This window comes from Atta colombica, unplaced genomic scaffold, assembly GCF_001594045.1.
Source record: "Atta colombica isolate Treedump-2 unplaced genomic scaffold, Acol1.0 scaffold20, whole genome shotgun sequence".
Classification (NCBI taxonomy): domain Eukaryota; kingdom Metazoa; phylum Arthropoda; class Insecta; order Hymenoptera; family Formicidae; genus Atta; species Atta colombica.
Genome location: NW_017259294.1, coordinates 205,387 through 220,557, shown reverse-complemented (window position 1 = coordinate 220,557; position 15,171 = coordinate 205,387). Strand labels below are relative to the sequence as shown.

Genomic DNA, 15,171 nt, shown 5'->3' with positions numbered 1-15,171 from the left:
ATATACTATATATACACACACACACACATATAAAAATTAAAAAGAAGACATTAAACATAAGTTAACAGCTTCCGAACAGAGTCAAAATTTATAAAGTTCTGAGAATTTTTTTTAGAATTTTTTAATACATATTTTCTCATGTAAAAATAAGAAAATGCAATACTAAAAAATTGATAAAAAATTCTGAAAAAATTCTTAGAGTTTGATGAGAAGAAAATAAACAATTTTTCTCTTGCTGTTTTTCTATAAAGTTCATAGTATTAAAGTCTCCCCTATTATGCATGTGCTCAAGCATGTTTTTTACTAAGCTGTAGTTTTGAAAGAATATATTGCACAAAAAACTTATAAGACATAATTTGTAGAAGATTTACTCAGCTTTATTTTTGAAAATAATATTTTTGTAGTAGAATGCGAGATATTTCGACAAAACTCCGAAAAGTGTCATTTTTTCGCTGTTTTTTCAATAATGGTGGCGCTGGCAGCAAAAAAAAGTGACTAAATATTGACTGCAGTTCAGGATATCCCAAATTATGATCTTACTAAATATAAAAATTCTTGCATTCACTGCGAACAAACAGTATTTCTAGTTCTTTGAGTACTGAGCTAGAAAGTCATTGTGAGGTAAAATAACACCATTCACCTACACACATACATACACACACACGCGCGCACACACACACACACACACACACATTCACGCACACGCACGCGCAAACGCACGCACGCACAAATGCACGCACGCACGATTCGCATACGCTCATATACAGTGTCCCTTGACTGCAGAGTGAAAGCAAATTATACTGCACAGTTTCAATTATGTATAAAAAATAGGAGTATATATGAATGAGTTATATAGGAATTCATTCGATAGAGCTCGTGGACAGGTAGAGCAGACTGGGGTTAATAGACTTATTTCTTATTTTCGAATTTTTACAGACAGTATTAAGAGATTTATCGAAAAAATGAATTCAACCAATTACTACATACATTTGACTACTCAATATTTTAATAATAAGGGGAAATTGATAGCTAATAAAAAAATACATTTTTCTAATGCATCTGATTCAATTAGTCCCGGGATCGGGGTAATTTGATTAAGATAATTAAAATAAAAATTAATGTATTTTGAGCTACATCTTTGGCTACATATTAATAAAACTTTTATAAAAATATTTTAAACACAAACATTCGTTTCGCAGGAAACAATGCTTCTTTTTGCAAAATTTGTCCATTTCGCAAAAAAATGTTGATTGAGCCTCATTTTCGAGATTGGACATTGAAGGAACTAAACTTATAATATTTACCATTATAATATATACCACTGAGAAAAATCTCTTTAAAGGAATAAAATTTTGAGTAAAGACTGTAAGAGTCGTCACTAAATGACTCATACAATTCTATATTGTGGTTAGTCTGCTATTCCCATCCGTTCATTTTTTAAAAAACATTAACAATATACATAAACAAAGGTACATAAACAAACAAAATTTGTAGGACTTTATTATTAAGCAAGAACTACACTTATTATCTAAATAGATATTAAGTATCTTAAATAATCATATACGATTATAAAAAAAAAACTTTAAAAATAAAAATATTTACTTACAATTGATGTATAATTTTTTTTAAATTGTAGCGTAACTTTTATCATAGATGTGTTCAATAACAAGATCTTACAGCAGACTGAACAGAAGTCGCTGCTGCGTGCTTAGACACGTTTACGCGTGTCTTGCGTGTTATATTTTTAATGTAGCCTCGATTATTTTACTTACCCTATAGTCAACTGAACCGGTCTCCTCTAATATACGAATTTGGATCGTAGGTGATCCCGTAATATACTACGATCTGGACATATTTACACTGTCGAGAATATTTCATTTTATCTGTCTCATACTTTAGTAAATGTTTAACTATTCGATGTGCGCTTTATATATTGTCGAATTGAGCATGTTTATAAGCCATGGCTGATGTGGAAAAATGCTTTATTTGTGAACAGTTGTTAGGGAGTGATGTGGTTAAAGTGAAAGAGAGAGGCATGAAGATTTTTGAAATATCAAATAAAAAAAGAAAAGAAAAGAGCAATTTTCAAAGGCCGAACGTCTGTGCGTGTTCACGAGACATGCTGAAAATCGTATAGTAATGAAAAACTTATCGCTGCATTCTGCTCAAAGACGGTAGTACTAGCACTCCAAGAGTAACATTACGTTCTATTGTACTCAACTTTCGAATTTAAAAAAGAATGTTTTCTTTGTGCAGAAGAAATAACCGAGGAATCTTTGAAAAAACACATAGAAAAAATAAAACTAATCGAATGTGACATTATTTATGAAGTGAGAAAGATTTCGATGAAAGATACAATTTTAGAAATTGCTTCGAAGCACAATGACGATTGGATACGCCAAATTATAGGTCATGTTAATCAAGCAGTAGATTTGGTTGCAATTGAGCCAGATGTCACAACTCGTGCATGAAGAAATTGTATACGCTACCCGAGAGTCAGAAACGAGGTCAGCCGTCATCGAACGTAGATTGCAAGCGATGCAATATATTTATGCATATTTAGAAGATAATGCCAGTTTACTATTGAGGAATTAATGGCGCAAATACAATGAGAATATCATCCAGATGTAAGAACAGTAAAAAGTAGATTTTAAGTATGATGATGATATTATTGTTGCTAATGTCGGCAAGAAATCGTCTCCGATTGTTTTCGTAATATCGGATATAAAATACTTATCAATACGCGGAAAGAAAATCGAATCAAGAGGAAAAATGACTTCGCATGTGAAAGAAGCAGTGGCAATAATGCTAAAGGATATTCACAAGTATATGAGACAAAGCATTACCTTCCATCGGACAATTTTCTGCAAGATGTTAAGACGGTTATACCAGAAAGTTTGAACTTTCCTCGACAAGAAAATGATAGTAAGTAAAAAAGTTAGTTCTCACAAAAAGTAGAAAATAAAGTGTTCGAGTATAACACATGCTATAATCAGCGCAGCAAGATCGTATTTGTCGCCGTTGCAAATCGGAGCGTTGCAACGGCAACAAATCGCAGCGAACAAAAAATACGCATTTAGGAAATTCCTCGAAACTATCAGCTTTAAGCTTTTATTTATCGTATCAAGAAGCAGTGCATTTTGAGATCTTTGCTATAATGCGTTCACCGATATCAATCGATTCTCAGTCATTCTCATAGTTTTTATTCGAAATGCAGATTTCAATACGGAAATATTGGACGGCTTAAATATATTTCATGGGCGGAATTCAATGTCTGACTCCTTCAACAACTGTTGCTTCCGATCAAAAAATTGAACGTCTCACAACAATGTCAACATCTGAAGTTATTGAGAATTTTGGATCCATTCCGCTCATAGCGAGAAAAAGAAGGAATCTGATTTGAAACCAATTAAAATTTTCAATTTATGATATATTCATCCAGTTTCCAGCCAACTATTGTCATCTTCATCGGATTTGCACTGGCTGTATGAAAAATAGGCCGAATTTGCCCTTCATATCGCGATGGAACGATTTTATGAAAGAAGCAACTAAAGGCAAATTATTCCATAAAACGAAAATACTGTGCTTGCCATTTATTAATGCGTCCCCCAGTGATTATGATACAATTTTTACAGTACTAAGAATTACTGTAAAAAAATGAAACTACAAATCAATAAACATGTTTGGACTACAAATCAATAAACATGTTTCGTGACATTTTACCAATCGCTTTATATAAAAGCATGAGACATCGTTTCGATGTCAAGTGGTCCGGAATTGAACTTGGAAAATGTTATTAGGTGTACAACTTTGCTTCCGCCGTTTTTTTCCGAAATTCGAGGCTTTATTGTAAAAAACTAGTTATACATTTATGATTCAAAGTATTGTCCATCGCTGGCCACTATTTTCTCCCATCTTTCGGGTAACGTACGAATCCCGCGTCGAAAAAACTGGTCATCTTTTGAGGCTATCCACGAATCGATCCATTTTTTACTTCTTCATAAGACCGGAAGTGCTGGTCAGCCAGGCCGTGTGCCATTGATCGAAACAAGTGATAGTCAGAGGGAATAACGTCTGGAGAATACGGCGGGTGGGGTAGGACTTCCCATTTCAACGTTTCTAAGTATGTCTTGACCACTTTCGCAACATGGGGTCGAGCATTGTCATGCTGCAAAATCACTTTATCGTGTCTCTCGTTGTATTGCGGCCGTTTGTCTTTCAATGCTCGTCTCAAACGCATCAATTGCGTTCGATACCTATCGCCTGTGATTGTTTCAGTCGGTTTTAACAGTTCATAATACACTACACCCAGTTGGTCCCACCAAATACAGAGCATGACCTTGGACGTCAAAATCACCGTTCTTGAAGCGTTGAAACCACTCACGACACGTTCTTTCACTAATAGCGGCCTCACCATAAGTATTTGAAAGCATTCGATGAGCCTCAGCCGCAGATTTCTTCATATTGAAGCAAAAAATTAAAACCTCCCGCAAATGACGAGAATTTGGCTCGTAAACTGACATTTTCAATCGAGAAAGAATTTATGATGCAGACACAAATCGACTAATGCTTCTATGGGGTTATGTTAACAGATGTCCAAGTTTATTGTACGACGTCTATGATCTATTTATTTCGACCACCACTTACCGCTAAAGCCATCTATAGGAAAACGGCGGAAGCAAAGTTGTATAATAAGGGGATTTGTGATTGAATGATTTTCTTTGTGTTATGAAAGAAGCAGCGGTAATAATGCTAGAGGATATTCATTCACAAGTGTACGAAACAAAGCACTACCCCCTAGCAGATAATTTTCTGCAAGATATTAAGACGATTGTACTGGAAAGTTTGAACGTCTTCCTCGAAGAGAAAGTGAAAAAGTTAATTTTCACAAAAAGTGGAAAACAAAGTGTACGAATATAACACATGCTATAATCAGCGCGGCAAGATTGTTTATTAATGTCTTTCTAGAATGTATAAATTATGTTATGGCTGGAAATGGACTAAAGGAACTTCTAATTAATTACGATTTATACATCAATCTCTATAGATAAAATGATGACGGGTCATCATGCATATACATGTGCGCTGAGAGCTCACATACTAACACATCTGGCTCTTACAAAAATTGTACTTCAAATAATAGATTTCACTGAAGAAAAACGTAGTAATGATTCTCGGTGACATAAACAAATCAGTGGTTCTTATTGCAGATGATCAGTCTTTTTATAAAACATTCGAGGATAAATTTGCACAGTCTTCTTTCTCGTAAAACTTGAAAATTATGGTCCAACTGCAAAATTATGGGTGCAATATTTTCGCATGATGATACTCGTCTAGCAATTTATCGGAAAGATCAGGAAATTGGCAACTGGCATTTGCAAACTATTCAAAAAATGCTTCCTTTCTTCCATGCCTGTGATTATTTTTCTTACGTAAAATCAATACAATTATATCTTCAAGATATGATAGCTTTACGAAAGAATATGGCACCTAAAGAGTACGAGTAATTTACAACGCGAGAATTTTTCACAATTAGATGAACGGATAAATTTTGAAGCGGAACATGGACAGATATATGCATTGAACAGACGCTGATGAGGATGATGAAAAGCATTGAGGGACTAACTCGGACGAGGAATCGAAGATAGTGTTCTGACTACGTGGACTCTGGGCACTTTTGCATAATATTTGAAATTGAAGAATTTAACAACGTACACTGCCGGTCAAAAATTTTTAGGCATACTTATATGGATAAAAATGCTTAAGACAAACATGGATATTCGATCAAAACCAAAGAAATCATTATATTTATTTATAAAATATAAGAAACAAAACAAAATATTATCATTTGATCCTTACGATTGGAAAAAATCAAATCTTTTTTGTAATCTTCTAAAAATAAGCATTTAGTTGACAATAATGATCAATTTCCATTCCGCTTGACGCTGTATCTTTGTTCGTGTGTTTGAAAATATTTCCTGTTTTCTTTTATGACATCGTAATGTGAAAACAATTGTAAAAAATGGAGAGACAAGGATTTGATAACAACGTATGTGGTGCTCTAATATTAATACAAGTTTTAATTTTTTTATTGAATTAAAAAAAAGTGTTTGTGAATTATAAGAGATGGCTCCGTGATTACGAGCAAATGTGAACCGAGACGAGGTCCGTAATCAATATATACTACAATGATAGTCTTTTTATTCGTAACATTGCCTCAAAACTGAAGATTCCCAAGTCCACTGTTACATACATCAAGCGTTTTCGTGAAATTAGAACCAACAAAGATAGACCACGAAGCCAGGGATGACTACGAAAACTAAAGATAAATCCATTGTACTGCTCTCCAAACGAGATAGGCGGCGAACTACTCCTATAATTCAAGTAAATTTCAACTTAGGCCACGACAAACAGATATTTGTAAGCAACTAAGGAGACTTAGATCAGCTCTCTTTAATAGAGCTGCTGTACGGAAACTTCTTCACTCAATAAATAAAAAGAAAAGATTGCAATGGTTGCAAAAATACAAGAATTAGACTGTAGAAGATTTTTAAAAAGTGTTGTGGACGGATGAGTTTAAATTTGAGAGACTTGGCAGAAAAAGAAGCCTTAAAAGACGCTGATTCACTGATTGTCAATACGGCCATTGACATTTCATTTGTGTTTGATTTGGTCGTAATCATCGACGAAAATGTAGATTTTCTAGTGCTCTTGACGATTCTAGCTCCGAACCAAGTCAATATATTTTATTAAATCGGGCAGAGGAAAACTGAACAATAGGTGTGTTCTACTTCAGAGCTGCTGTCACGAGAAATGGCAAAACATGTATTGTTTCTCCACACATTTAGTGATTGTGATATCACGTCTGCTTCCTTTAACGAAGGCAAAATTAAATTTTTCAACACGTTGCAGAAGAATTCACATATGGGAAACATTATACAAATTTTTAATGAACATGCCTGAAGATATAACTGCTGAAGAACAGCGATTTTGTTTTCTTCTAGCAGTATATGGATATATCAAAGAAGAATACATATCGTCATTAGATGCGACCAGGTATTGTTTCTTGAAATCTGCCAATAATCGCACTTTCAATCTTGCGATGCTGCCTCCTACATCAGCATCAGCACAGCAACACTCATTAAGAACATATTATTAGGTTCAACAGTAGAAGGATAATCCGAAAGATAAATAATCCGATGGAATGGGGATGGCAACACCAAAATATTGGCCTTACTTTGATTGCTACGACTAAGAAACCAACACCGGATATACTATTTCAAATGATTTCTTGCAAGTGCAAAAAAAAAATATCGGTCATTTTGCAGTTGCAAAAAGGCCGGCCTTAAATGTTCAGTAATTTGCTCGTACTGTGATGGATCGTCGTGCGAGAATGCATAAGAAATTGCATGTGACGAAGACGACTTCGAAGAGTTCGACAATCCATACAATGATCCAGCTTTCATCTGTAATTGATTAATGTTATAATATTATTTAATTATATCTTATAATTATATCTTTAATTATATCATTACTGTTTCATACGATATTATATATATTATTAGGTGTACAACTTTGCTTCCGCCGTTTTCCTATAGATGGCTTTAGCGGTAAGTGATGGTCGAAATAAATAGATCATAGACGTCATACAATAAACTTGGGCATCTATCAACATAACCCCATAGAAACATTAGTTGATTTATGTCTGCATTATAAAGTTATTCTCGATTGAGAATGTCAGTTTACGAGCCAAATTCTCGTCATTTGCGGGAAGTTTTAATTTTTTGCTTCAATATGAAGAAATCTGCGGCTGAGGCTCATCGAATGCTCTCAAATACTTGGTGAGGCCGCTATTAGTGAAAGAACGTGTGAGTGGTTTCAACGCTTCAAGAAGGGTGATTTTGACGTCCATGCTCTGTATTTGGTGGGACTAGCTCGGCGTAGTGTATTATGAACTGTTAAAACCGACTGAAACAATCACAGGCGATCGGTATCGAACGCAATTGATGCGTTTGAGACGAGCATTGAAAGACAAACGGCCGCAATACAACGAGAGACACGATAAAGTGATTTTGCAGCATGACAATGCTCGACCCCATGTTGCGAAAGTGGTCAAGACATACTTGGAAACGTTGAAATGGGAAGTCCTACCCCACTCGCCGTATTCTCCAGACGTTGCTCCCTCTGACTATCACTTGTTTCGATCAATGACACACGGCCTGGCTGACCAGCACTTCCGGTCTTATGAAGAAGTAAAAAATTGGATCGATTCGTGGATAGCCTCAAAAGATGACCAGTTTTTTCGACGCGGGATTCGTACGTTACCCGAAAGATGGGAGAAAGTAGTGGCCAGCGATGGACAATACTTTGAATCATAAATGTATAACCAGTTTTACAATAAAGCCTCGAATTTCAGAAAAAAAAAACGGAAGCAAAGTGGTACATCTAATATAACATTTATTTATTTTTATTTTAGGGTGTAATAATAAAACCATAAAATATATATATAGTATTAATATATATAGTATTAAGGCTCATTTAATTCCTGTATATAATCTGCACTCAAAGCACATGTTTTTTTTACGCGCTCTAGCTTCGAAAGTATGTATTGCACAAATAAACTTGTAAGATATAATTTGTGGAAAATTTACTCAGCTTTATTTTGAAAATAACTATTTTTGCGGTAGAATGCGTTAAACACGAGATATTTCGAAAAAACTTCAAAGTGCTATTTTTTGCAGATTTTTCAATATGGTAGTACTAGCGGCAAAAATAAGAGGTGGCAAAACATTGCCTATAATTCAGGACATTCAAAACTATGATCTTTTTAAATATAAAAACTCCTGCATTCATTCATTACGATCAAAAAATCTGGGCTATTCCCTATTTTCCTAATTTAGTATTTAGCAGCGACAAGTTTTTCGCATAAAGTACTTTTTTTTCATTAACAGTTTTTTTATTTTATACTTATTTCCTTAATTGTGATAACCCTTGGATTGAGTAAAATAATGCAATTTTGTGATATAACATTTTAAAGGAAGATTTTAAATAGTTACTATCACATTTGACATGGAACAGGAAAAATTTGTATAGATACATAGTGAGTTCTATTTTTTAAATTAAGAGTTACGAAATCTTGGGAATTTTTAAAAGTAGTTTTATACAATTAGTGCAATTGAAATGCTTTATATCATTTTTGAAAGTACGCATACTTCTTAGAATTAAACTTGGTGTCAGTTATTAATATCAAATCTTTTATTTACAAATGATATATATATCACTTGGGAAATGCTATTTTTATGGAATTATAAGTAGGCGCTATTTTTGATACCAAATCTTCCGGAATCATACTTAATTTTAAATGTATTCACGAGGATGGCAAATAAATAGCTCGTAGACATCGTCCCTGTTCAATCATGCGATCACGTTTCATTCAAAACATGCGTGTATCTTGCTCCTGTTCTAATCGTGCTATCTATCTCAGAAGGCACGCGATCTCTCTTGCGACACTGGAAAAGTTGACGATCGCGCCCACATTCCGAGTGCGAAAATTCGCTTCCCGATCCCGATCAATTTGAATCATCTATCGCCTATTCACTACTTCTCGAATTATTAAGTGCGAACCACATCGATACTTTGTCGCATGCTAATGTTGTTTTTTATCATGGAACATTCTTGGTACCACGAGGGCATTCAGTGCGCGAGAATTACCTGAATCTTCGATGAGATTTGCTGGTCTCGTTACTGCTCGCAATACTCTTTCTTCCGAACGGCTGTGAAAAATTACTTGACGACGTACCAAGTGCAAATTACTTGTGCACATATCTTACCAAACGCATCAATTATCGGATTACGAACACTGCTTATCGCCCGCTTTGAACAAATCTTAATTCTCTCAACAATAAATTTTGAATAGTTACAACAAAGAGAGTCATCGTTATTACATACCGCCTTGGCGAGTGAGCTTTCCGTACAAGGTGACATCAACATCACAAACACAAAATATATTCGGATCCTTTGAGCCGGATCGGCGCCAAGAAAAGTTATTTTGCTTGAATCTCGAACATTCCGAGTCGTGCCTTTTTGTTGGAAATCATGTCGTCTCTCGACAAACTGATGAATACGCAAAACAAAAGATGGGCGCCATATCTTGCACACTCACTAATTTTAAGAAATAAGCCAAGAAGATATGCGGCAACGCCTCGCAACTCTCAAGGAGATCTTCGCCAGGAGCTGGATTGCAAAATTGCGCTAGCTGCGAATGAGAAACTAAAGGCAATCCATGCGTACTTCATTCAGAATTACTTCCTGACGTGTGAGGATTATTACCACGAAGCAGCCGACTACATGGCTGAGGTACTATACTCACGAAGTCAGCGAATTCCCGTTGCACACGATGTAAATGATCTTAATAACTCGTCCCGGTCATCGTTGCATCTTTCGAGGATCAACTTACTCGAGGATCAACTTTCGACAGGAGTATTGACAAATGGGAAAGCTTTCGCGAAATTTAAATCGATGATCGGAGTAACGAACGAGTGCATGCATTATTTATGTTCATGTGTAAAGAGGGAGTAGTAAAGGAGCAAATAACGCTCTTGACTATCTTGCGGTAATGATAATTTCACTATCGCGTGAAATATTTTCGTTTTCCGGTACGATAATAAATATTCTTATTACCAAGTGTATAAGCTTAAATCCGCTGTTTTTTAGTCAGAAAAACACATTTTTTTTTTCTAAGAAGCAAAAACAAATTTATTTAAAATACTTGCCCTCGCTAACTATATATTTTTCCCATCTTTCGGACAATTCGTGTATACCACGCCAAAAAGTTCCTCATTTTTCGGGACAAACCACTCATCGAGCTATTTTCGAACGTTTTCGTAAGAATCGAAATGCCGCTCAGCATGGCCCGACGAAAACAGGTGATAGTCAGAAGGTGCCAGGTCTGGTGAGTAAGCGGGATGGGGTAGCACTTCCCAGTTGAGTGTCTCCAAGTAGTTTTGGACCATTGTTGACGTGTGCGATGGTGCGTTGTCGTGGAGAAAAATCAGCTTGTCATGTCTTTTCCGATAATGTGACCTTTTTTCATGCAGAGCACGGTGCAATTTGATCAGTTGTTGATAGCGGTGAGCATTAACAGTTTCATCAAGTTTTAACAGCTCGTATGCTGTGTAAGCAAAAGAAGAATTATTGATGACACTCTCCTGATTCCACCAAACGCATAGTATCGTCTTCCGTTCGAAGCGATTTGGTCTTGAGGAAGATGTTGATGGTTGGGTGAGATCAATCCAAGATTTCTTGCGTTTAGGATGCTGAAAATAGATCCACTTTTCATCGCCTGTCACAATCCGATGCAGGAACGACTTTCTTTTTTGTCTGGCAAGCAGAATTTGGCACGTGTTTTGGCGTCGCTGCCTATCGTTCAGTGCGGCACCCATTTTTCGATCTTTTGAACCTTCCCCATGGCATGTAGCCGCATGGAAATGGCTGCTTGAGAAATACTGAATTGCTCGGCAAGCATTTTTTGCGATTGGGTATCGTCCAAAAGAGCTTGCAATTGACAGTTTCAACCTTCCTGGGCCGATTTTCACGCTTCTTGTCACTCAGGTCAAAATTGTCGTCATTGAACCGGCGAAACCAATCTCTGTACATTGTTTCCGACAAAGCATTGTCGCCATAGGCCTCCACAAGCATTTGATGCGATTCGGCAGCCAATTTCTTCAAATTGAAACAGAAAAGCAAAGCTTCCCGGATATGCTTTTTTTTTAGCAAAAAACTAAACATGATTTCGAAAGAAAAAATGTATGTTGTTGTATGAAATTGCTAATGATGTGCACTGGTTAATGTTGACAGATGTCAAACACATAAAAAAAAGTGTGTTGTGTGCCCAGGGTAGCTTTGTACGCTCACTAATGCCATCTATGAGCAAACAGCGGATTTAAGCTTATACACCTTATACGATACATTTACAATCGCTGTTCAATTTACCGTCGCTCACGACAGAAACGTTCAACGATTTTCGCACGCTTCGCGATCAAACTAATAAAGCGATACAAGCTCTGCAACCTCAGTTGCGCTTCTGAACATTGGCATGATTGGCTTGATTTTCTAGTTGAAAACAAAACAAAAATTCAATAAGTCATTATAAATGACATTACACGTTGTTACATTTTAATTCTGTTAAGCCTGTCGACATTAAGCAATCGTCCGCACGAATAGCGAGAATGTAAGCGCCGTCGCTACGCACTTGTATCGAAAAGCGCCGAGCTCCAAAATCTTGCTCACGACTACGCGCGTGTGAATTTATTTGCCTCATGTCATTTTGTCACCATTCACGCGCTTCTTGATCAAGGATTCGTCTCTACATTCATCTCCGAATTGCTTTCTCAACGCTTATGCTTTTCGAAAATTAATCGCTTTATTTCCATTACTAACATTAGCGAAATACAGTCCGTCGTGCGTGACGCAGCCCAAATTACAATTACTCCGGCGTTTCGCGACGGACCTGCCTATACTATGACCACGTTTATACTTCGATCATTAACGAAATATTTACCGAGTCGATACCGCGCAATTGGAAACACGTCGTCGGATTCGAGCTTGCCGATCGTGACCCCATCGAGTTCGAATCCGATCGATATCATAATCGGTGCTGATCTATTCGGCATCTAACGGCCTGTTCTCGACGATGTTCGAAAAGGTTCCGAACATGAGCCTATCGCGCAAAATACGACTCTCGACTGGATTCTTTCTGGACCAATAATCCCGTTTTCGACTATTGAGTCAATTTCCATACTTGCGCACGGAGTTGTTATTGAAAGATTCGATCGCGATCTTCGTCGCTTTTAGGAAATGCCTTAGAAAGCTCCTCGGAGCCTTGAGAAGCACCGAAGAGCACTTTAAAGTCACTTATTCTCATACATCCGTACGGAAGAATGCTATATCCGATTACCGTTTAAAAACCACCTATCTCGATAGGTGCTCTATTGCTATTTCGAGCTTTCGTCGCTTAGAACAACGCTTAATTCGAGACCCAATTAACGTTTCCGAGTACCGCGAATTTCTCGTAGAGTACGAAACACTCGGTCCATATGACCAAAACCCACTGATAGAAATTGTCAAACCAGAGCAAACTTATTATATTCCGCATCATGTTGTCTTACGTGACAGTAGTACAACAATCCAGTTACGAGTGGTTTTCAATGCTTCATGCCGCATCAAACGGGACATCGTTGAATGATCATGTGCATTGACTTTAAATTTCAGAGAGATTTAGCTACTGTCCTGTAATGCAGTGGCGCCAATACCGTGTACCGTTATGTGTTTATCGCCGATATCGCCAAAATGTATCGGCAAACCTTAATTGATTCTCAAGACATCGAGCGCATGTGGCAATCCATCTCTGATGAACCAACCGCCAACCGTGGCGAATACCGCGATCTTGTTCCCCAAAGAAATTCAGCGTCAAACGCTGGCTTAAAACTATGTAATCAAACAGGTTTCTTAATAAAATCGGGATTCTAAAACATAAGCGCTTGGTACCAAAGAACAGCCCGCTCTTTGTTCTCAATTCTTATATGAATGAAGATGGACTTATTCATATTCGAGGAAGATTCTGTCAAGCTAGCTTCCCAAGAGTGACGAAGAATCCCATCGTCTTACGTACATCCGCTCTTAATACTCATTATCCAGCACTATCATATTCGAACGTTGCATGACGGTTCTCAATTAATGCTCGCCTCATTGCGACACGAATTCTAGATTCTACGGACCCGCGCCACCATTCGATTCGTTCTTTATTGTAGTGCATATCATGCACGCGTGAATGCGCCGACGTGCCCGTCGAATTCATGGGCGACCTCCCGATTGCGAGAATCAACCACTGCTCGCGCCTTTGTCCATACCGGCGTTGATTACGCATGTCCGATCGCTGTCCGAATGACTCCCGGTCGAGGGCATAAATCGCAAAAGGCCTATACTTTATTCGTATACCTCATGACCAAAGCTCTACATCTAGAGCTCGTCAGCGATTATATTTCTTCTACCTTTATCGCAGCGTATTAACAATTTGTTTCTCGCCGAGGATTACCTCCGTATATATTTCGATAACAGAATCATGTTTCATCCGATCGCGACCTGTCCAATGCACATGCAAAAGCCATTCGCGATCTTAACTTCCGAAACCGATTCGCTACCGACGGAACTCCGTGGCACTTCCTACTCCCTGTGTCGCCGCATTTCGGCGGCCTGTGGGAGGCCGGCGTTAAAAGTATTAAACATCATTTAAAACAATGCATCGGCTTCCACACGCTAACATTTGAATAGATGTTCACGCTTCTGTGTCGGATCGAGGCGTGCCTTAATTCACGCTCGATTCTCATTTCCTATAATCTCGACGATTATTATGTTCTGATTTCTGGTTATTTTTTGATCGGAACCTCTGCTCCTTATCGCTCCCGCCGAACCAAGCGTGCTTAACTTAAATGAAAATAGACCTTCGTTGGCAAATAACTGAAGGTTTTTGGAGGTCTTTGTCCAATGATTACATATCTTGCATATCCTTCAATAACACGCACGTTGTCTAGCGATTGGCCAAAGTCGTTCTCGTGCGTAACCCTCTGGCTCTACCGAGCCAATGGGAACTTGATCGGATCACAGCGTGTCATCACAGTAATGACGAATTAATTCGCATTGTAATTGCATTGTAACATTGTAAAAACGGGTCGTTCTGTACAGTACAGGCGACGAATTGTGAAATTCTATTTTCTACCCGTCACGATCAATACGACCGAAGAATTTAAACATTCCGTCACGGCGGGCGGAGTTTCCGTTAAACTGCAAAAGACAAAAATCATTCATTTTTTTCTATAAAGTTCTGAGAATTTTTTCAGAATTTTTTAATACTGTATTTTTTTATGTTTATAAAAATAAAAAAATGCAGTAATAAAAAGTTAATAAAAAATTCTGAAAAAATTCTTAGAATTCTATGAGAAGAAAATAAATGATTTTTGTCTCTTGTAGCTTTTTTGTAAAGTTGATGGTATTTGAAATTGGTATATGAAATTTGATTAAAAAATTATTCAAAACCAATATTTGGCAATTTTTAGTAATTAATGCGTAATAGTAATTAATTGTTAATTATTGTGAAAATTACAAAAAGGTACAGGA

At 37.0% G+C, this 15,171-nt stretch overlaps 1 protein-coding gene across 1 annotated transcript in view; it reads left to right on the top strand.

Moving 5' to 3' along the window:
• LOC108687088 (cilia- and flagella-associated protein 58-like) overlaps positions 1–15,171 on the top strand; it is a 383,240-nt gene that overhangs the window by 184,626 nt on the left and 183,443 nt on the right. The gene's annotated exons all lie outside the window — the stretch shown is intronic.